This window comes from Ceratotherium simum, chromosome 10, assembly GCF_057802395.1.
Source record: "Ceratotherium simum simum isolate JZ-2026a chromosome 10, ASM5780239v1, whole genome shotgun sequence".
Taxonomy (NCBI): Eukaryota; Metazoa; Chordata; class Mammalia; order Perissodactyla; family Rhinocerotidae; genus Ceratotherium; species Ceratotherium simum.
The window spans coordinates 62,067,857-62,089,771 of NC_141909.1; the positions used below are offsets into that span (position 1 = coordinate 62,067,857).

The window sequence follows — 21,915 nt, forward strand, 5'->3', positions numbered from 1 at the left end:
AGGGTAATGGATAAAAATGCACAAAAAAGAGGTTAGATATGATATCAAAAACATAAAAGGAGGGAGGAGGGGAGTTAAAGAGTAGAGCTTTCAGACAGAGGTCAAACTAAAGAGACCATCAATTCTGTATAGAAGAAGAAAGGAACAGAGAAGGACTACCAAAACACTGAGAAAAAAAAAAGTTAAAAAATGGCAGTAAGTACATACTTATCAATAGCTACTTTAAATGTCAATGGACTAAATGCTCCAATTAAAAGGAATAGGGTGGCTGATTGGATAAAAAAACAAGACCCATATGTATGCTGCATACAAGAGACACACTTCAGACCTAAAGACACTCACATACTGAAAGTGAAGGGATAGAAAAAGATACTCCATGCAAATGGCAATGAAAAGAAAGCTGGGGTAGCAGTACTCATATCAGACAAAATAGACTTTAAAACAAAAACTGTAAAAAGAGACAAAGAAGGGCATTACATAATGATCAAGGGAACAATCCAACAAGAGGATATAACACTTGTAAATATCTACACACCCAATGTAGGTGCACCTAAATATATACAGCAATTATTAACAGACATAAAAACAGAAATAGACAGTAACACAATAATAGTAGTGGACTTTAACACTCCACTTACACCAATGGATAGATCATCCAAACAGAAGATCAATAAGGAAACATTGGCCTTAAATGATACACTAGAACAGATGGACCTAGTACATATATACAGAGCATTCCATCCAAAAACCGAAGAATACATGTTCTTTTCAAATGCACATGGAACATTCTCCAGGATTGATCACAAATTAGGCCACAAAACAAGTCTCCATAAATTTAAGAAGACTGAAATAATACCAAGCATCTTTTCTGACCACAACGGTATGAAACTAGAAATCAACTATAGGAAAAAAATCAGAAAAGCCACAAATACGTGGAGATTAAACAAAATGCTACTGAACAACGACTGGGTCAACGAAGAAATCAAAGAAGAAATCAAAAAATACCTGGAGACAAATGAAAATGAAAATACAACATGCCAGAATTTATGGGATACAGCAAAAGTGGTTTTAAGAGGGAAGTTTATAGCGATACAGGCCTATCTCAACAAACAAGAAAAATCTCAAATAAACAATCTAACAATGCACCTAAAGGAACTGGAAAAAGAAGAACAAACCAAGCCCCAAATCAGTAGAAGAAGGGAAATAATAAAAAGCAGAGCAGAAATAAATGAAATAGAGACCAAAAAAAAATAGAAAAAATTAATAAAACCAAGAGCTGGTTCTTTGAAAAGATAAACAAAATTGACAAACCTTTAGCTAGACTCACCAAGAAAAAAAGAGAGAAGGCACAAATAAGGAAGATCAGAAATGAAAGAGGAGAAATTATAACAGACACCTCAGAAATACAAAAGATTATAAGAGAATACTATGAAAAGCTATATGCCAACCAATTCGACAATCTGGAAGAAATGGATAAATTCTTAGAAACATACAAACTTCCAAAACTGGATCAAGAAGAAGTAGAGAATTTGAATAGACCAATCACCAGTAAGCAGATTGAAACAGTAATCAAAAACCTCCCCAAAAATAAAAGTCCAGGACCAGACGGCTTCCCTGGTGAATTCTACCAAACATTCAAAGAAGACTTAATATCTATCCTTCTCAAACTCTTCCAAAAAATTGAGGAGGGGGGGAAGCTCCCTAACTCATTCTATGAAGTCGACATTACCCTGATACCAAAACCAGACAAGGACAACACAAAAAAAGAAAACTACAGGCCAATATCACTGATGAACATCAATGCAAAAATCCTCAGCAAAATACTAGCAAATCACATACAACAATACATTAAAAAGATTATAAACCATGATCAAGTGGGATTTATTCCAGGTATGCAGGGATGGTTTAACATTTGCAAATCAATCAACATGATACACCACATTAATAAAATGAAGAATAAAAATCATGTGGTCATCTCAATAGAGGCAGAGAAAGCATTTGACAAGATACAGCATCCATTTATGATAAAAACTCTGAATAAAATGGGTATAGAAGGAAAGTACCTCAACATAATAAAGACCATATATGAGAAACCCACAGCTAATATCATCCTCAATGGTGAAAAACTGAAAGCTATCCCTCTAAGAACAGGAACCAGACAAGGATGCCCACTGTCACCACTCCTATTTAACATAGTACTGGCAGTCCTAGCCAGAGCAATCATGCAAGAGAAGAAATAAAAGGGATCCAAATTGGAAAGGAAGAAGTGAAACTGTCACTATTTGCAGATGACATGATTTTATATATGGAAAACCCTAAAGAATCCACCAGAAAACTTTTAGAAGTAATAAACGAATATGGTAAAGTTGCAGGATACAAAATCAACATACAAAAATCAGTTGCATTTCTATACATTAATAACGAAGTAGCAGAAAGAGAAATTAAGAACACCATCCCATTTACAATTGCAACAAAAAGAATAAAATACCTAGGAATAAACTTAACCAAAGAGGTGAAAGATCTGTACACCAAAAACTATAAAACATTGCTGAAAGAAATTGAAGACGACAAAAAGAAATGGAAAGATATTCCGTGCTCTTGGATTGGAAGAATTAACACAGTTAAGATGTCCATACTTCCTAAAGCCATCTATAGATTCAATGCAATCCCTATCAAAGTTTCAACAACATTTTTCACAGAAATAGAACAAAGAATCCTTAAATTTATATGGAAAAACAAAAGACCCCGAATAGCTAAAGGAATCCTGAGAAAAAAGAACAAAGCTGGAGGTATCACACTCCCTGATTTCAAAATATACTATAGTAACCAAAATGCATGGTACTGGCACAAAAACAGACACACAGATCAATGGAATAGAATCAAAAGCCCAGAAATAAACCCACACATCTATGGACAGCTAATCTTTGACAAAGGAGCCAAGAACATACAATGGAGAAAAGATAGTCTCTTCAACAAATGGTGTTGGGAAAACTGGATAGCCATATGCAAAAAAATGAAAGTAGACCCTTACCTTACATCATACACAAAAATTAACTCCAAATGGATTAAAGACTTGAATGTAAGACCTGAAACTAGGAAACTTCTAGAAGAAAACACAGGCAGTACGCTCTTCGACATCGGTCTTAGCAACATATTTTCAAGCACCATGTCTGACCGGGCAAGAGAAACAATAGAAAAAATAAACAAATGGGACTACATCAAACTAAAAAGCTTCTGCACAGCAAAGGAAACCATCAACAAAACGAAAAGACAACCTAACAATTGGGAGAAGATATTTGCAAACCATACTTCTGATAAGGGCTTAATCTCCAAAATATACAAAGAACTGATGCATCTCAACAACAAAAAAACTAACAACCCAATTAAAAAATGGGCAAAAAACCTGAACAGACATTTCTCCAAAGAAGATATACAGATGGCCAACAGGCACATGAAAAGATGTTCAAAATTATTAACTATCAGGGAAATGCAAATCAAAACTACAATGAGATATCACCTCACACCCGTCAGAATGGCTGTAATTAACAAGACAGGAAACAACAAGTGTTGGAGAGGATGTGGAGAGAAGGGAACTCTCATACACTGCTGGTGGGAGTGCAACCTGGTGCAGCCACTATGGAAAACAGTATGGAGATTCCTCAAAAAATAAAGGATAGAACTACCATACGATCCAGCTATTCCACTTCTGGGTATTTATCCAAAGAACTTGAAAACATCAATGCATAAAGATACATGCAGCCCTGTGTTCATTGCAGCGTTATTCACAACAGCCAAGACTTGGAAGCAACCTCAGTGCCCATCAAGAGACGAATGGATAAAGAAGATGTGGTATATATATACAATGGAATACTACTCAGCCATAAGAAACGATGAAATCCAGCCATTTATGACAACATGGATGGACATTGAGGGTATTATGCAAAGTGAAATAAGTCAGAGGGAGAAGGTCAAATACCGTATGATTTCCTTCATTAAGTAGTAGATAACAACAACAACAAACAAACACATAGAGACAGAGATTGGATTGGTGGTTACCAGAGGGGAAGAGGGGAGGGAGGAGGGCAAAAGGGATAATTCGGCATGTGTGTGGTGATGGGTTGTAATTAGTATTTGGGTGGTGAACATGATGTAATCTATGCAGAAATAGAAGTATAATGATGTACACCTGAAATTTATACAATGTTATAAACCAATGTTACTGCAATAAACCAAAAAAAAAAAAAAAGAAAACCAAGATACTTGGTTGATAATACTGCTGTGCTCAGTGCCCGATTTCCTTTAGAAGTTAACTGGTGGTTCTGTGCTTATGTTGTATAAACATCTTTATTTAATACTGTTAAGAAAAAGTAGTTTCTATACACTAACAATAAACAATCTGAAAAAGAAGTTAAAAAAACAATTCCATTTACAATAGCATCAAAAGGAATAAAATACTTAGGAATAAATCTAACAAAGAAAATGAAAGACTTATACACTGAAAACTACAAATCATTGCTGAAAGAAATTAAGAAGACACAAATAAACGGAAAGACATCCTATGTTCACGGACTGGAAGACTTAATATTGTTAAGATGTCCATGCTATCCAAAGCAATCTACAGATTCAACACAATCCCTACCAAAATCTCAACGGCATTTTTTGCAGAAATAGAAAAATTCATCTTAAAATGCATAAGGAATCTGTAGGGACCCTGAACAGCCAAAATGATTTTGAAAAAAGAAGAACAAGGTTGGAGGACTTACACTTCCTGACTTCAAAACTTACTGCAGAGCTACATTAATCAAAACGATATGGTACTGGCATAAAAACATATAGACCAATGGAATAGAACAGAGAGCCCAGACATAAACCTTCACATATATGTCAAATGATTTTTGAAAAGAATATTACAACCATTCAACGAGGGAAGGATATTTTCTTCAACAAATGGTATTGGGAAAACTGGATATCCACATGCAAAAAAATGAAGTTTGACTCTTATTTTATACCATATACAAAAATTAACCCAAAATGGATTAAAGACCTAAACATAAGACACAAAACTATAAATCTCCTAGAAGCAAACATAGGGGAAAAGCTTCATGACACTGGATTTGGCAATGATTTCTTGGATATGATACCCAAAGCACAGGCAAGAAAAGAAAAAATAGAGAAACGGGACTATATCAAACTTAAAATTTTTGTTCATCGAAGGACACAGTCAATAGAATGAAAAGGCAACTTATGGAATGGGAGAAAATATTTGCAAATCACATATCTGATAAAGGGTTAATATTCAGAAGATATCTTTAAAAATGCCTACAACTCAAGCACAAAAAAGCCAAATAATCTGACTAAAAAATGGGCAAAGGACTTGAATAGACATTTCTCCAGAGATGATAAGCAAATGACCAAAAAGCATATGAAAAGATGCTCAACATCACTAGTTATCATAAAAATGCAAATCAAATCCACAATATCACCTCACACCCATTAGGATGGCTACTACCAAAATAACAGGAAATAATAAGTGTTGGTGTGGATGTGGAGAAATTGGAAAACTTGTGCACTGTTGGTAGGATCATAAAATGGTGCAACCACTGTGAAAAATAGTATGGAAGTACCTCAAAACATTAAAAATAAACTGCCATATGACTCAGCAATCACACTTCTGGGTGTATATCCAAAAGAATTGAAAGGAGGTGTTCAATTGAAAGAACTGAAAAGATATTTGCACACCCATGTTCATAGCAGCATTATTCACAATAGCCAAGAGGTAAAAGCAACCCAAGTGTCCATCAACGGACAAACGGATAAACAAAATTTGATATACATACAATGGAATATTATTTATCCTTAAAAAGGAAGAAAATTCTGTCACATGCTACAGTATAGATGAACCTTGAGGACATTATGCCAAGTGAAACAAGCTAGTCACAAAAAGACAAACTGCATGATTCCACTTATATGAGGTATCTAAAGTAGTCAAATTCATAGGAACAGAAAGTAGACTTGTGGTTAGCAGGGGCTGGGAGGGAGAGGGAAATGGGGAATTGTTTAATGAGCTTAGCATTTCAGTCTTGCAAGATGAAAAAGTTCTGGAGATCTGTTTCACAACAATCTGAATATACTTAACACTACTAAACTCCACACCTTGAAATGGTTAAGATGATAAATTTTGTTATATCTGACTTCATGATAAAAAAAGAACCCCTCTCCCCAAAAAGAGAAAAGTAAAAGAGAGAGAAGCAATGTCTTTTGACATTCAAAAGAAGATAAGTTGAATACAAACTTTCTTTGGTGCACTGAACGCTACTGTTGAAGAATCTACTCTGACACAGATTCCCTTGTGGGAAAGTGTGTGTTTTGAGTCATTTTGAGGCATTAGGCGATGATTTACAAATACCTTAGGAGCACCCACTATGCACTTCAGGTGCCAGTGAAAATAACAGCTGTGGGAACTTTTGTGTAACTTTGAAGTTACCAAGGAATATGGCACAGATTTCAATCTCAGGGATGTTGATGTTGCATTTTGGTTCTGTAGGGATATGAGCTGCTCTTAGTTATGAAATTTCAGCTACAGCCTAAAACTTTAGTATATGTTTGTGGTTTCGAAGACATAGCTAAATATTTTGCCTAAGATAGGATGTTGGGCATTATATGGCTGAAAGAGGTATCAATCAGATAAAAGTAGTACTCTGAGGAAAGACATGGGTGTATCTGGGGCAGGACAGAGAAAATTTACTATCCTCTAAGCCACTCTCATCTCTGATGTACAATAAGGAAAATAGCTCATATGCATGAAGACCTACTGCAAGTCATCTCCCTCACTCCTCATTGCTTACGAGCAGCTCTAGGAAATAGAAAGACAAGAGGAACCATGAAGAAGCAACTGATTTTGGTACAAAGGAGCCCATTCTTTTAATAGCAAGGGTATTTTTCATATACAAACACAGGAATGGGTACATATTTGCATGCTACATGTATTTTTTGTCAGTATATTACATAAATGCCAAATTATTAATTGGTTTAAAACTTGGTCATTTGGCAATTTGTTTTGTGAAGTTTATTTTCTTTAGCCTCATCTACATCAACTCTGCCTTTCCAGTGCGCTGAAGGGGTACTCATGAGGCCTGAGGTCCAGCTGTGTCACTGCAACACACCAGGGGTGAGAACTTAGACAAGTAATTAACTCTTTGGTCTTCACCCTGCCCATTTGCAGCAGTTATATTGATAATTTCCAATATTGCTGCTGGTTTTGACTTACATTTTTTCATATATTCATTCTTTTATTCATTCACTCAACAACTCTTTACTGAATGTCTCTTTTGTGTACGGTACTATTCTGTGGATGAGGCAATGAACAAAAATAGACAAAAATCTATGTTGTCTTGGAACTTATAGTTTATGAATCTGCTCCTTTAACCATTAATGAAATATAAATTATAAGTGGTCAGAATGCAAATTTTATGATGCCCTCATTGATTATGACTTACATTTATTGATTTTTCTGAATCTAAAGTAATACATCACTTGATAATATTCCGGGTTAGTGAGGGTGTGGGAAAGTGAATGAGCAGTCTCTTAGCCTGCAGGTAGGACGTAAATTAGTTCAACCAGTTTGGAGGATAATTTGGAAGTAACTACCAAAATTTTAAATGCACACATATTTTGATCTAGCAATTCCCTCTGTGGAATATTTCTTATGGAAATAATCATATATGTTCACAAAAACCATATGTATCACTTATGATATCAGAGTTTGTTATAAAAAACACACAGTTGGAGATCCTCTAAATATCCCTATTTAGGTGGATGGGTAAATAAAGTATATTAGACTAAGAAATACACTAAAACCATCAAGAAGGATGATATGTGTTGAGCTGGAAAAATAACCAAGGCATAATTTATTTAATACAAAGGCACAGAACTTGTATACAATGATCTCAACTATATTTTTTAAATTATACAAGAAGATATATACCAACTGCTACTTCTGGTAATGGCAGAGGAGTGAACTGGTCACAGGAGCCCTCCCTTTAAATAAAAATTATACAAACTGGATAAAATAAAATAAAAATATTTTAAGACAGTGGGATATCCAAAAGTATATTGAAGCTGCAGGAGAGTTCAAGTTAAAAAATTTCAATTAGAAGGGTAAGAATTATGAGGTTGTGGCTTTCCTGTCCAAGGGCACTGCCCAATCCGAGTGTCTATGGCTGCAGAAAGTTGTGGAAGAAAACCATATCTTTATTAGCTAATGGTGCCAGAGATCAGAGTCGAGGGATGGAAAAGAACCTGGAAATTTAAAGGGGAAATCCTGGCAGTGAGAGAGGAAGAGAAAAAGTGAAACACAAATTCTGAACATAAACTCTTCCCAAATCCCTGAAACAGCTAAAATCTACAGATATTGGAGGAGCCCTTAGGGATTAAAAAAACAAGCATGCAGAAGGAAATCTACTCCCGAAAGATAAAATTACATGAGGCCATATCTGTGAGTCAGTTGTTTTAAAAAAAAATTCTTTTTTAACTAAGCACATTCCTCAACCATGCCACAACTCGGGCTGTAGAAATGTGAAGCCAATGCAGCTGAAGTGTGAAGAACAGAGCCTTTAGCCAGCACAGCAGCTGGCTCTGGGATCCCTAGAAACAAGGAAACCACTGGGAGCGTGAGCCCTATCCATGCCCACAGAATTTGCTGACCAACACAAAAGAGGCCAGGCTAGAAAGCAGCAGTGGGAAACCATAAGAATAGAGCAAATATCAGCTGCTGCATCATAGGGGGACAGTTTGCAGTTTGAATTCACACAAATTAACTGTCTAATAGAATAAAAAAGCAGAAATCCTCAGAAGAACATAAGAGAATCCAGAGTCACTACGATGTATTAAATAAAATGTCCAGTGTCAAAACAGAAAATAATAAACATGCTTAGAAAGAGAAAAGTGTGATCCTTACTAATGAAATAAAGGTAGTCAATAGCAGTTGGCTCCAACTGGGCCCAGATGTAGGATTTAGCAGACAAAGACTACAATGCAGCAATTATAAATAGATTTAAAGTTTTAAAGGAAAATTTGTTCTCAATGAATAATAATATAGAGTATCTCTACATAGAAATGAAAACTCTAAAAAATAAAATTTATAGAAGTGAAAAGTATAAAAAACTGAAATAAAAATTAACTATACAGGCTCAATGACAGATTGGAAATTGCAGAAAAAAACCAGATAGAGATTACCCAAGCCAATACAAGCAGAAAAAATATTAAAGAAAAATGAACAGAACCTCAGAGACATGTATGAAAATATCAGGCAGTGCAACATCTGTGTAATTAGAATCTTAGGAGGAGAGGAGAAAGAGCAAGAAGAAATACCAGGAAATCGTGTCTGAGAACTTCCCCAATATGATGGAAAATACGAATCCATAGATCCAAGAAGTGCAACTACTTCTAAGTAGGATGAACTCAGGTAAAACCACTCCCAGTTACATCAGAGTCAAACAGCTAAAAGATGAAGAGAAAGAGAAAATCTTGAAAACAGGAAAAGAAAAACCACATGTTATATAAAGAGAGACAATAAAAAGATTACCTAACAACCAAAATATGGAATCAGAAGACCCTGGACTGCTGAGCGGGAAAAATGTCAACTAAGAATTCTATACCCAGTGAAATTATCCTTCAAAAAGGAAACCAAAACAAAGACTTTTTTAGATGAGTAAAAAAGGAGTTTGTTGCAAGTAGATCTGCACCACAGCAAATGCAAAAACAAACAAGAAACAACTTTAGGCTGAAGGGAAAGAACACCAGATAGTTATTAAAATATATAGAAAAAAATGAAGAACACCAGAAATGGAAGTATGTGGGATAAATAAAAAATAAAAATTACTATATATTTTTTAATGTCATTAAAAGACCTATAGCTATTTAAATTTAAAAAAATGAGAATTAGAAAAATGAGAATGTGTAGATGGGTTAAAACATATAAAGATGTCATGTATGTGACTAAAATAGCTCAAAGGAGGGATGGTAAATGAAAATATATCATTGTGAGATTCCTTTATTTTACCTGAAGTCAGTCAATATTAACTCTCAGTAGCCAGGATTATGTTAAATATTAGAATACATACATAAAAAATAAAAATAAAGCAAAGAGTTATAGCTAGAAAGCCAAGAAGAATAACAATGCGATACTATAAAATATCTGATTTAAAAATAAAAAAAGAAGGAAGGATAAATAGAGAAACTAAAACATAGATGAAACAAAAGAAAAGAAGCAAAATGGCACCCTTAAATACAACCACTATACCATTATATCACAGTAGATTCTACAAAGATTAAAAGGATAATAAGAAATTATTATGAGCAACTTTATGCCAATAATTTCAACAACTTGGATAAAATGGATAAATTTCTTGAAAGACACAAACTACCAAAGCACACTTAAGAAGAAACAGATAACCTGATTAGAGAAAATTATTAGAGAAATTATATCTATTAGAGAAACTTAATCTATAGCTAGAAACTTTCCCATAAATAAAACTCCTTGTCCAGATGGCTTTACTGGTATACTCCAGCAAGTAATTAAGGAAGATACAAAATCAATTCTACACAAATTCTTCCAGAAAATCAAAGAGTACAGAATACTTTCTAATACACTCTATGAGGCAAGTATTATCCTGATACCAAAACCTGGCAAAGACATTATTAGAAAACTACAGACCCATGTCACTCATAAACAAGCACCCAAACTTCTACTAAAAATTTTAGCAAATTTAATCCAACAATATAAAAATATTATAATACCATCATGGCCAATTGAGGTTTATTCAGGAAGGCAAGGTTGATTTAATATTTGAAAATCATTCAGTGAAACATACCATACTACCAGTCTAAATAAGAAAAACTATATCATCATATCAATAGATACAGAAAAGGCATTTGACAAAATCCAACATCTATTCCTGATAAAAACTTGCAGCAAACTAAGAATGAAAAGAAACTTCCTCAATCTGAGAAAGTACATCTTTGAAAAACTTACAGCTACACTATACTAATGGTAAGAGACTGAATGCTTTTCCCTAAGATACAGGACAAGGAAAAGATGTTCAGTATCACCACTTCTATTCAACACTGTTCTAGGAGATTCCAGCCAGCATAATAAGGCAAGAAAAATAAATTAGGCATCCAGATTGGAAAGAAAAAAGTAAAACTATCTTTTTTTGCATTCAACATGATTATCTACGTAGAAAATCTATAGAAAAAAATCACTAGAGCAAACAAATGAATATAGCATGCTTGCAGGATAAAGGTCAATATTCAAAAATCAATTGTATTTCTATATATTAGCAACAAACAATTCGAAATTGAAACTTTAAAAGAAGTGCCATTTATAATACATCAAAAAGTAAGAAATAATTAGGCATAAATTTGACAGAATATGTGCAATACTTGTACACCAAAAATGATAAAACATTGCTGAGAGAAATTAAAGAAGATCCAAATAAATGGAGAGATATACTGAGTTCACTGATCAGAAGCATTAAATATTGTTTAATATTTACGAAGATGTCAATTCTTCGTAAATGGATATACAGATTCAACACAATCTCATTCAAAATTTCAGCAGGCTTTTTGGATAAATTGACAAATTACCAATAAAATTCATATGGAAATGCAAAGGCCTAAAATAGCCAAAACAACTTTGAAGAAAACAAAGTTGATTTTTAAAACTTTTTAGAAGCCACAGTAATCAAGACAGTGTGGTGCTGGAACAAGCCAGGCAAATAGATCGATGAAACAGAATAGAGTTCAGAAACAGACCCACAAATACATGATCAAGTGATTTTTTGACAAAATTGCTAAGGCAATTAAGTGGGGAAAGAAAAATCATTTCGACAAATGATGCTGGAAATCTTGTAAAGGATTTAGAATAGTGAGAACTATTCTGAAAAAGAAGAATGGAGCTAGAGAATTTATACTATGCATATATATTCAGGAGATTTTTGACAAAAATCGATCAATGGGGGAAAGAAAGTCTTTTTAATAAATGATGCTAGAGAAAACTGGATATCTACATTTTAAAAATAAACTTCAACCCCCATGTCACTCTGTTAGAGGAAAATTAATTTAAGACGGATCATGGCCTTAAATGTAAACAATCTATAACCATACAGCTTCTAGAAAAAAACACAGATACTCTTAGACAAGACTCCCAAAACACTAACAATAATAGCAAAAATATTGATAAACTGGACTTCACCAAAATTAAATTTTCTGCTATTTAAGAGCCATTACTGAGAAAATGAATAGGCAAATCACAGACTGGAGAAAACATTTACAATAAATTTCTGACAAAGGACTTGTATCCTGATATATACAAATTAATAATTGAAAAAATCCTATTTTTAGAATGGGCACAAAATTTGAACAGACATTTCATAAAAGACGACATATGAATAGCCAACAAGCATGAAAAAAGTAGCTGAATATCATTAGTTATCTGGAAAAGGCAAATTAAAACCACAATGTGCCACAATTTCACAATCACTAGAATGGCTAAAAAAAAAAGACTGACAACAACAAATGTAAGGAGGAGCAGCTGAAACTCTCATAAATCACTGGCGGGAGTGGAAAAAATGGTGCAAGCAACTTGGAGAACTATGTGGCAGCTTCTTATAAAATTAAACATACATGTCTCCTATGACTCAGCAATTACATTCCTAGGTACTTACCAAGAGAAATGCAAACGTAGTTAAAGGACTTGTGAAAGAATATTCATAGTATTGTTATTTACAAAGCCCCAAACTGGAAAAACACACGTCAGTCAACTAGGAGAGGAGATAAGCCATGATATAGTCACAGAATAGAACACTTCTCAAGAAAAAAAAGTTTAACACTATTGATAATTGCACAATATGTCTGAATTTTACAGATATTAATCTGACGGCAGCAAAGGAACGAAGAAAGAGTACTTACTGGGCCGGCCCCGTGGCTTGGCGGTTAAGTGCGTGCGCTCTGCTACTGGCGGCCCGGGGTTCGGATCCCGGGCGCGCACTGACGCACTGCTTCTCCGGCCATGCTGAGGTCCTGTCCCACACACAGCAACTAGAAGGATGTGCAACTATGACGTACAACTATCTACTGGGGCTTTGGGGGAAAAAAAGGAGGAGGATTAGGCAATGGATGTTAGCTCAGAGCCGGTCTTCCTCAGCAAAAAGAGGAGGATTAGCACGGATGTTAGCTCAGGGCTGATCTTCCTCACACACACACACACAAAAAAACCTTGTCGTTAAAAAAAAAAGAGTATTTACTGTAGGTGGCAAAATTTTGGCCCCATGACCTTGGGTCATGTGGTTTTGCCTGTGAATATGTTACATTACATGGCAAAAGGGACTTTGCAGATTCATTAAGGTTACTCATCAGTTTACCTTAAAATAGAATATTCAGGATTATCTTGGGAGGCTCAATTAATCACATGGGCTCCTAAAAGCAAAGGTGGAAGGGGAAGTCAGAGAGATTTGAAGCTTGAGAAGAACTCAGACTAGCTTGAAGATGGAGGAGTCCATTTGGAAAGTGTGAGAAGGAGACGGATTTGCCAACAACCATTGCTTGGAAGATGACCCTGAGCCCCAGATGAGAACCTCCCCTCAGCCAACACCTTGATTTTGGCCTTGTGAGACCCTGAGCAGACAATTAAGCCATGCTGTGTCAGATTTCTGACCTATAGAAACTGCAAGATAAATTTCTGTTGTTTTAAGCTGCTAAGTTTGTGGCAACTTTTCATGCAGAAATAGATAACTACCACACTGTATGATTGCATTTATTTTAATTACTAAAACAGGCAAGACTAATCTATGATAATAGAAATCAGAAAATAGTTGCTTGTAAAAGGAGAGAACTAGCTAAAAGGGGCACATGGGAAATTTTGGGGTCATAGAAATGTTCTATATGTTGTTTTACATGGTGATTACATGGTTTATAAAATTGTTAAAACTCATTGAACTTTATATCTCCATCAAAAAAACGAAAAACAAATACAATGAGACATCACTCCATGCCTACCAGAATGGTTAAAATAAAAAAAGACTAACAATAAGTGTTGGCAAGGATGTGGAGCAACTAGAACTCTCATACGTTGCTGGTGAGAGTATAACATGGTACAACCAATTTGGAGATGTGTTTGGCAGCTTCTTATAAAGTTAAACATACATTCTCCCCATAACCCAGCAATTCCACTCACAGGAATTTATCTAAGAAAAATGACAACGATGTCCACAAAAAGATTTGTGCAACAATGTTCTTAGCAGCCTTTATTCATAATGGCCCCAAATTGAAAAGATAACCTGATGTCCATCAAAAGGATAATGAAAAAACAAATTGCAGTATATCAATCCATATATGAATATAATGTATACTCAGTGGTAAAAAGGAACGATACTTACAGCAACAGGGGTGAATCTTAAAAATATTATACTGAGCAAAATAATTTTTACACAAAAGAATGCATACTGTTGATTCAATTTACATGAAGTCCATGAACAGTAAAAACTAACTACAATGATAAAAATCAGAAAGTGGTTGCCTCCGGGTTTGAGAGAGAGGTAATTAACTGGAAAGGGCCAGGAAGAAACTTTCTGGGGTGATGGAGGTATTTTGTATTGTGTTTTGGGTGCTGATGACACAGGAGTAAGTAATTGTCAAAATTCGTTAGACTGAATACCTAAGTCCCTTGCGTTATAGTATACGTAAATTGTATCTCACTAAAAATGAAAAAAAAAATCCTAAGGAAGCAGGAATAGTATTTATTTAGTCCACATTTACTCTTACTGTTGTTAACTGAGTGCCTGCAATGTGTCCAGCCCTGTGCTGAGACCTCACACTGCAAGACCATTTTGTTTTGACATTCTCTGACCTGTTCCCTTGACAGATGTGCTTCAAACCAGTCACTGCCCCTTCCTTAATGACAAATTTCATCATTTCAAACAGATCTTTCTTACGTTAATAGTAGAAAGTTACATATTACAAATACACTATTAACCAACTACAGTGTGAAACAAAATGTAGCTTATTTTCATAGGAAATGGAAAATTGTGTATCTAAGGAGTGATTTGATTTAGAATTGAGTCCACCCAAACCTTATGGATTTGAAAGCTTTGAGATTAATCTGAAGGCAGATATTGAGATTTTTATTGCTTTTTCATTTATTTCTATTCTTAGCATTTATCTTCCATGGATTATTTATTAACAGCTTCCATCCTTGCTGATCCACCCAAGATGTGTTTTAATATTATATTGTGGGGTGATTATAAAGATTGGAAAGTTTTATAGAGACTAGAAAGATTATTCCAGAGATATAAACTTTATTTAAAAATTCCATTTTGCCTTTGCAGAGCAATTTAACTTGAAAATTCAAAGCAATTTACAGTTCACAAAAGGAGAAATACAAATGACTAACAAACATATGACAGAAGTTAAGCCACTCTAATAATAAAAGAAAAATAAATTACAAATTAGATAGTATGTTTTTGCCTCTCAAATTATCAAATATTTTAAAAAGTGACCAGATTTGGCTGGGATATACCATAGGTTGCTAGTGGAAATGTAAACTGGTACAGTTTTTGGAAGAGCAATGTAGCCATATGCATCAATAGCCTTACAAACGGAGGTAGCCCTTTCTTTGCATGGTGCCATGTTTAACTGAAACTCAATTGTATTAGAACCGTGCAAAGTGAGGGGTGTCTGTATTGTTTAGAGACAATAATTCCACCTCCAGGAATCTATTTTGAGATAATAAATAGGGATGCATGAAAAGATTAACATATAAGTTTATTTATTGGGGCATTATTTATAATAAAAAATGGGAAATAATCCACATATCCAACCATAAGGAATTGGTTAAATAAATTACAGTGCTTCCAGATAGTGGAACACTACATTTCCATAAAAGCCATGTTTTCAAACAATAGCTAAAGACATTTGAAATGCTTAGGATATAATATTTAATAAAAAGGCAGGATGCAAAAGTATATACAGAACGATCTCAATTTTACATTCATCTGGGCGATCATGCTCCCAGCAATATACAACACATGATACTAGTTTAAATTAAACTAAATTGTTAAGAAGGCTTTTTCTGAGTGATGAGATTACGGGTGATCTGTAATTTTTCTTAAAGGTTTCTATACTTCCCCAATCTTTGTTATGAAGCTATACATTTTTATTTTATATTCTAATTTTTACAATAAATATATTTTACAATAAATTTTTAAAATCTGCAACTATATAGAGTAAAAAGGTAAAGTTCCCAATCTACTTCCCTGTACAGAGGTGACTGTCCAAATCTTTTTTTACGCACTTGCATATGTCTAAAGGTATATATCCATGTTAAAAAATGACTTCACTGAGGTATAAGTTACATACAATAAACTGCATCCATTTAAAGTGTAGAATTGAACGAATTTGACAGATGTACACCCCTATTAAACTGGAACCATAATCAAAACATAGAACATTCCCATCACTCCCAGAAGTTTGTTCATGTCCCTTTACAGTCCAGTGCTCCTTTCACTAATCAATTTTTTGTTACCATAGATTAATTTGCTTTTTATAGAACTTTATAAAAATGGTATTATATAGTATACAGTCTTTTGTATTTAGCTTCTTTTACTCATTATTATGATTTTGAGATTCATCCGTGTGATGGTGTATATAAGTAGTTCCTTTTTTACTGCTGAGTAGTTTTTAATTGTATAAACATACTATATCCTGATATGTATTCACCTGATGCAATATTTGTGTTATTTCTAGTTTTTGACTATTATGAATAAATTAGCTATGATCATTTGTGTCCAGTATTTGTATAAACATGTTTTCATTTTTCTTAGGTAAACACCTAGGAATGTGTATTAGTCTGAGTTTTCCAGAGAAAAAGAATCAATAGGAGATATACATCTGTATAGATATACAGATTAATCTATAGCTATATATCTATACAGATAAAGAGAGAGAGAGATTTACTATAAGGAATTGACTCATGTGTTTATGGAGGCTGGGAAGTCCTAGGATCTGCAGTTGGGAAGCTGGAGACTCAGGAGAACTGATGATCTAGTTCCACTGAGAACTAGGAGAACCAGTGGTGTAAATTCCAGTCTGAGTCCAAGTCCAAGGGCAGGAGAAGACCCATGTTCCAGCTCAAAGACAGTCAGGCAAAGAGAGTGAATTCATCCTCCCTCAGCCTTTTTGCTCTATTCAGGCCCTCAACAGATTGGGTGAGGCTCATCCACAATGGGAAGGGCAATCTGCTTTACTCCATCTACTGATTCAAATGTTAATCTCATTCAGAAACACCCTCACAGACACACCCAGAAATAATGTTTAACCAAATATCTGGACACTCCGTGACCAGTCAAGTTGATATATAAAACTAATTATCACAGAGTGGAACAGATGGGTCATGTGGTAAGTGTACGTTTACCTTTTCAAGAATCTGTCAAAAAGTTTTCCAAAGTGGTTGGACCATTTTACAGTCCCACCAGAAGTATATAAGAGTTGCATTTCCTCCACATCCTCCCCAACACCCAAACAATCTTTTTAATTTTAGTCATTCTAATAGGTGTTATCTCATTACGGTTTTAATTTGCATTTCCTGATGACATTAAACATCTTTTCATGTCCTTAATTGCCATATGAGTATGGTCTTTGGTAAAGTGTCTGTTCAAATTTTTTGCCCAATTTTTAATTGGGTTGTTTTTTTCCTTATTATTGAGTTTTGAAAGTTCTTCATATATTCTGGATATAAGTCCTTTATCAGATAACTACTTTAGAAATATTTTCTCTCAGTCTGTGGCTTCTTGTTTCATTCTCTTAACAGTGTCTCTCCAGGAGCACTGTTGACTATGGGTCACATTGTCCTACTATTTTTAGTATCTCACAATTTTGTCGTATACAGACCATGTAGTTTAAAAGAACAACAGGGATGGGAGCAATTAATATTTACTCCTATCAAATGGCATGGCACTTGCTCTGTCAGTCCTCTACGGCTGGGGGACTAGTCGATCTCATCTGTAGTTGGCTGGTTCCAAGCTTTGTTGCAGGTATTTAGATTCAGTTCATGGCTGGTTTTGTTAAGTTTCAAGAGTGGGAATCAGGACTTTTCTTTCAGTATCTCTGAGAATTCTAGAGCCTGCAGGACTCTGGAAATTTCTCCAAGCTTCACAGCCCAGCCCCCAACTTTCCAAACTGTGAGAAACCTCTTTATGCTTTATAGCCCAGCTACCAACTTTTTGGGTTGCTGTAGTATTTTCTTTGCTCTACAACTCTGCCTCCATGTTATAGAAGCTTGGGATATCTCTTTCTACTCTGATGCCCTTAGCCCAGCTTCTGGTAGGCAGCTGTAATGTACTCAGTAAAGGCCTAGTGTACCCTGTGGTAGGGGGCATTTCTCCCCAGCTTTGCCCCCAGCCTCTACAGGCTGCTACCTTGCACTAGAGGAAAGCCGATGCTTTTAGGAGAGGACTCCTCTCAACTTTGCTGTCCTGTACCAAACTTTAGTGGGCCACTGCCCTGCAATCGACGAAATCCGTATACCCTGGAGAATCTCTCTCATCTCTCCTGCCTTGCTTTCACTTTCAGCAGGCCACTTGTACTTGGGGAAGACTTGGTGTACCTCTGGAGGGTATGTCTCAGCTCTCCTGCCCTGGCATCAACTTTCAACATACTATTCCCATGCATTCAGTTCAACTTTCAACATACTATTCCCATGCATTCAGTGCAGGTTGAGTGGGTATAGACCAGTTCTGTTACTGGGCACCTTGTGATTGTAATCTATTATGCCAGCCCACATACAATCATTGAAAGTTTGCTTAAAGATAGGTTAATTTCTCCCGCCTTTCTATGATCCTTCCAACATGTCCCTAGGGATGAAAATAGTTGTGGGACTCCTTTTCTAGGAAAAGCTTGCTTCTTTCTAAAATTTCGTTAATTTAGGGTTTTTTTGCCTCATGGATTCTCTGATGGATATAAAACAAGTAAACAAAAACAGCAATAAATCAAACTATGATTTTGTAGCATTTCTGTCCTGTTCTCCTTGTTAGGGTAAGAGTGACAGACTCTTGTAACTTTCTGCATCTTCTATGGAAATTAAGTCTTGTCCCCTCATTAGATGTTCTACATTATCCTCAGGGTATAGGTTGTGTACCTGTCATAAAGTTATCTTAAGCACACACATACATACACACACACACACATACACACACACACTTCTAAATATGGCCAAACAATGCTCTAATGCCTGAAAGTTCAACATCTATACTAAATGCTAAGGAGCTTAAACTTTCCTTGGACTTCAAAAACGCCCTCTAGGATTTCCAATATTTGTGATGGAATTCACATAATAAACTTATTCGACAAATGTTTATTGTGTACCTACTATGTGCAAAGTACTATTTCAGGGCCTGGAGATACAGGATAAAAGTTCCATGGAGCTTCCATTCTAGTTGACTTCTGGAAAAATAAGAGAGTCATGATTTAGATGTGAGCGCTCCCACAATATGCAAGTTCACCATAGTCTAACATTTGAAACAGCTATTTCAGGAGCCAAATTATTAAGGATAATTTATTCCAGATCTCTGTGGAAATAAACAATGCTTCTGAGTTCTGTACAGATGTGTAGCCAGCAGGAAGCTGCCTGAATACATCAGTTTCTAGACATCTTTCAGCAAAGTCAGAGCCCCACTTAGAAAGCCGAGTATTCCAGGCCTCTGTGCATATTCAGGCACAGCCAGGGCCTCAGGCTAATGAGGGGATTACACTCTTCTCTGTGTTTAATTTTTTCATTGGTGACAGATTTAATGTGGATAATAATGCTCACTTAATAAGCAATTCAGTATAATTTAGCAGAAGTTACTAATATAAGTTAAAATGAATCTTCATCTACAATTTTAAGAGCGTCATGTGTAGGACAGAGAAGAACAGTGGGTGAAGAGCTAACCTAAAAATAGTAACATCCTGAATAATGTGACTGCATTCATTTCTTTTACTTAAACAACTGAGACTATGAAAAGTGGAAAAATGCATTTCATTGCAGACGTGATGTGGGTATAACACATAGAGCTTAAACCCAAAGACGGTACCATTCACCTAACATGGCATAAGACATGAAATCATGTTGACACACACAGGTTTAGCTTACAACTAAAGCAGGGTTGGCAAGTTTTTTCTCTAAAAGTCAGGACTGTGAACAGGCTAGGCTTTGTAGACGACACAGTCTGTGGAAACTCCTCCACTGCGCCCCTGCGGCAGGAAAGCAGGCACAGACGACAGGTGAATTAATGAGCATGGCTGTGTTCTAATGAAACTTTACTTACAAAAGCAGGTGGTGGGCTGGATTTGGCCTGTGTGTCAACCCTTGAACTAACAAGTTGGAAACACTGGAGTTGAAATTAGACTCTAGAGAAGAAATTACAGGTTATGCACAAAATATGTGGATCTATGGCTGGCTACAGGCAGAAACGGTGGCTGCCTATGTGTTATGGATAAAATACGACTCACGCAACTATTTCTAGACCTCTTTGATAGGATTTATGAGGGGGTATCGTATCAATGCATAATGACCCTGTGCCCGAGGGTGGTCAGGGAGATAGATCCTCAATAGACTGATGTAGCAGCTTTCCTCTGGGTGGGGAAGAATTAATTAGATTAAGATCACGTCAAAGTAGGAGATGTTTTCCACACCATTCATTCATTCAACCAGCCCTGGTGTTGTTCACATCATGCTAGAATCTGGGGATACAAAGATAAATAGAAAATAATATCTGCTCCCACAGGCTCACAGTCTAGTGACAGAAAGTAATGAAAAATAACTAATTAGGGGGATTTAATGAATTCCCTAATAAAAGCATGAACAAGGCACTCTGATATGGGGAAAAGGAAGCTCTCAACTTTTCCTGAAGATATTAAGGAAGACTGTGAAAAAGATGTCATTGATTTGGTCTTTAAAGACGAAGTGTTTACCAGGCAGACAAGTGGGGGAGATAATTCTAGATGGACAGGCAATTTCATTTTACTTTCTTCTTACTCCTTGTCATCTGGCTTCTGTCTCCATGACTTAAACTACTCTCTCCTGAAGGACACCAATCCATCAACTGTTTCTCAGGCTGCATTTTCTCCTTGACTATTCTGCTGCATTTCACATTCTTAAGCACTATCTCCTCCTCTTCCCTTCTTTTTTTTTTTCCTTTTTAACAGATTCATGCTTTGGGAAGCTCACTCAGCTTGAAGTATGGAAAATAGATGGGAACAGGGAGACTGGTTAGGATTTTATTGTATTAATCAAAGTAAGAAAAGGATAGGGCCTGACCTAAGACTTGGAGTACCAATAGACAGGAGAAATAAGTTATAGAATTATCAGAAAAACTGACTTCAGTGAGTAGGGACCAGTTGGATGTGATGTTGTGGTAGGTGGATAAGATATGATGCTACCAGATTGGACTTGGGGTCTAAGAACCTTGCCAAACAATTGACCCCTCATTCAGAATTGCTTTCACCCCTTAACACATTATAAAACAGATCCAAAGATGATTTTACTCATTTCTTTATTTTTTAAAATTGTCTTAAAACACACATAACATAAATTTTACCATCTTAACCATTTTTAAATGTACAGTTCAGTGGCATTAAGTACATTCACACTGCTGTGCAACCATCATCATTATCCATTTCTAGAACTTTTTTTATCTTTTGCAAAACTGAAACTCTATTCATTAAACAATAACTCCCCATTCTCTTCTTCCTGCATCCCTGGCAACCAGCACTTACATTCTGTCTCTATGAATTTAATTACTCTAGATACCTCATATATGTGGAATCATACAGTATTTGACTCTTGAGGACTGGCTTATTTCACTTAGCACACTGTCCTCAAGG

At 35.5% G+C, this 21,915-nt stretch overlaps 1 protein-coding gene across 3 annotated transcripts in view; it reads right to left on the reverse strand.

The window, feature by feature from the left end:
* Window positions 1–21,915, reverse strand: part of DLEU7 (deleted in lymphocytic leukemia 7) — an 82,294-nt gene that overhangs the window by 37,207 nt on the left and 23,172 nt on the right. Inside the window, exon 5 of one of the 3 annotated variants that reach the window (XR_015553433.1) lies at window positions 18,317–19,494. The exons of the other annotated variants lie outside the window; for them this stretch is intronic. The gene's annotated coding sequence lies outside the window, so the exon portion shown is untranslated. Of the gene's footprint in view, window positions 1–18,316; window positions 19,495–21,915 lie in introns of those variants that run through there. 3 annotated transcript variants of the gene reach the window in all.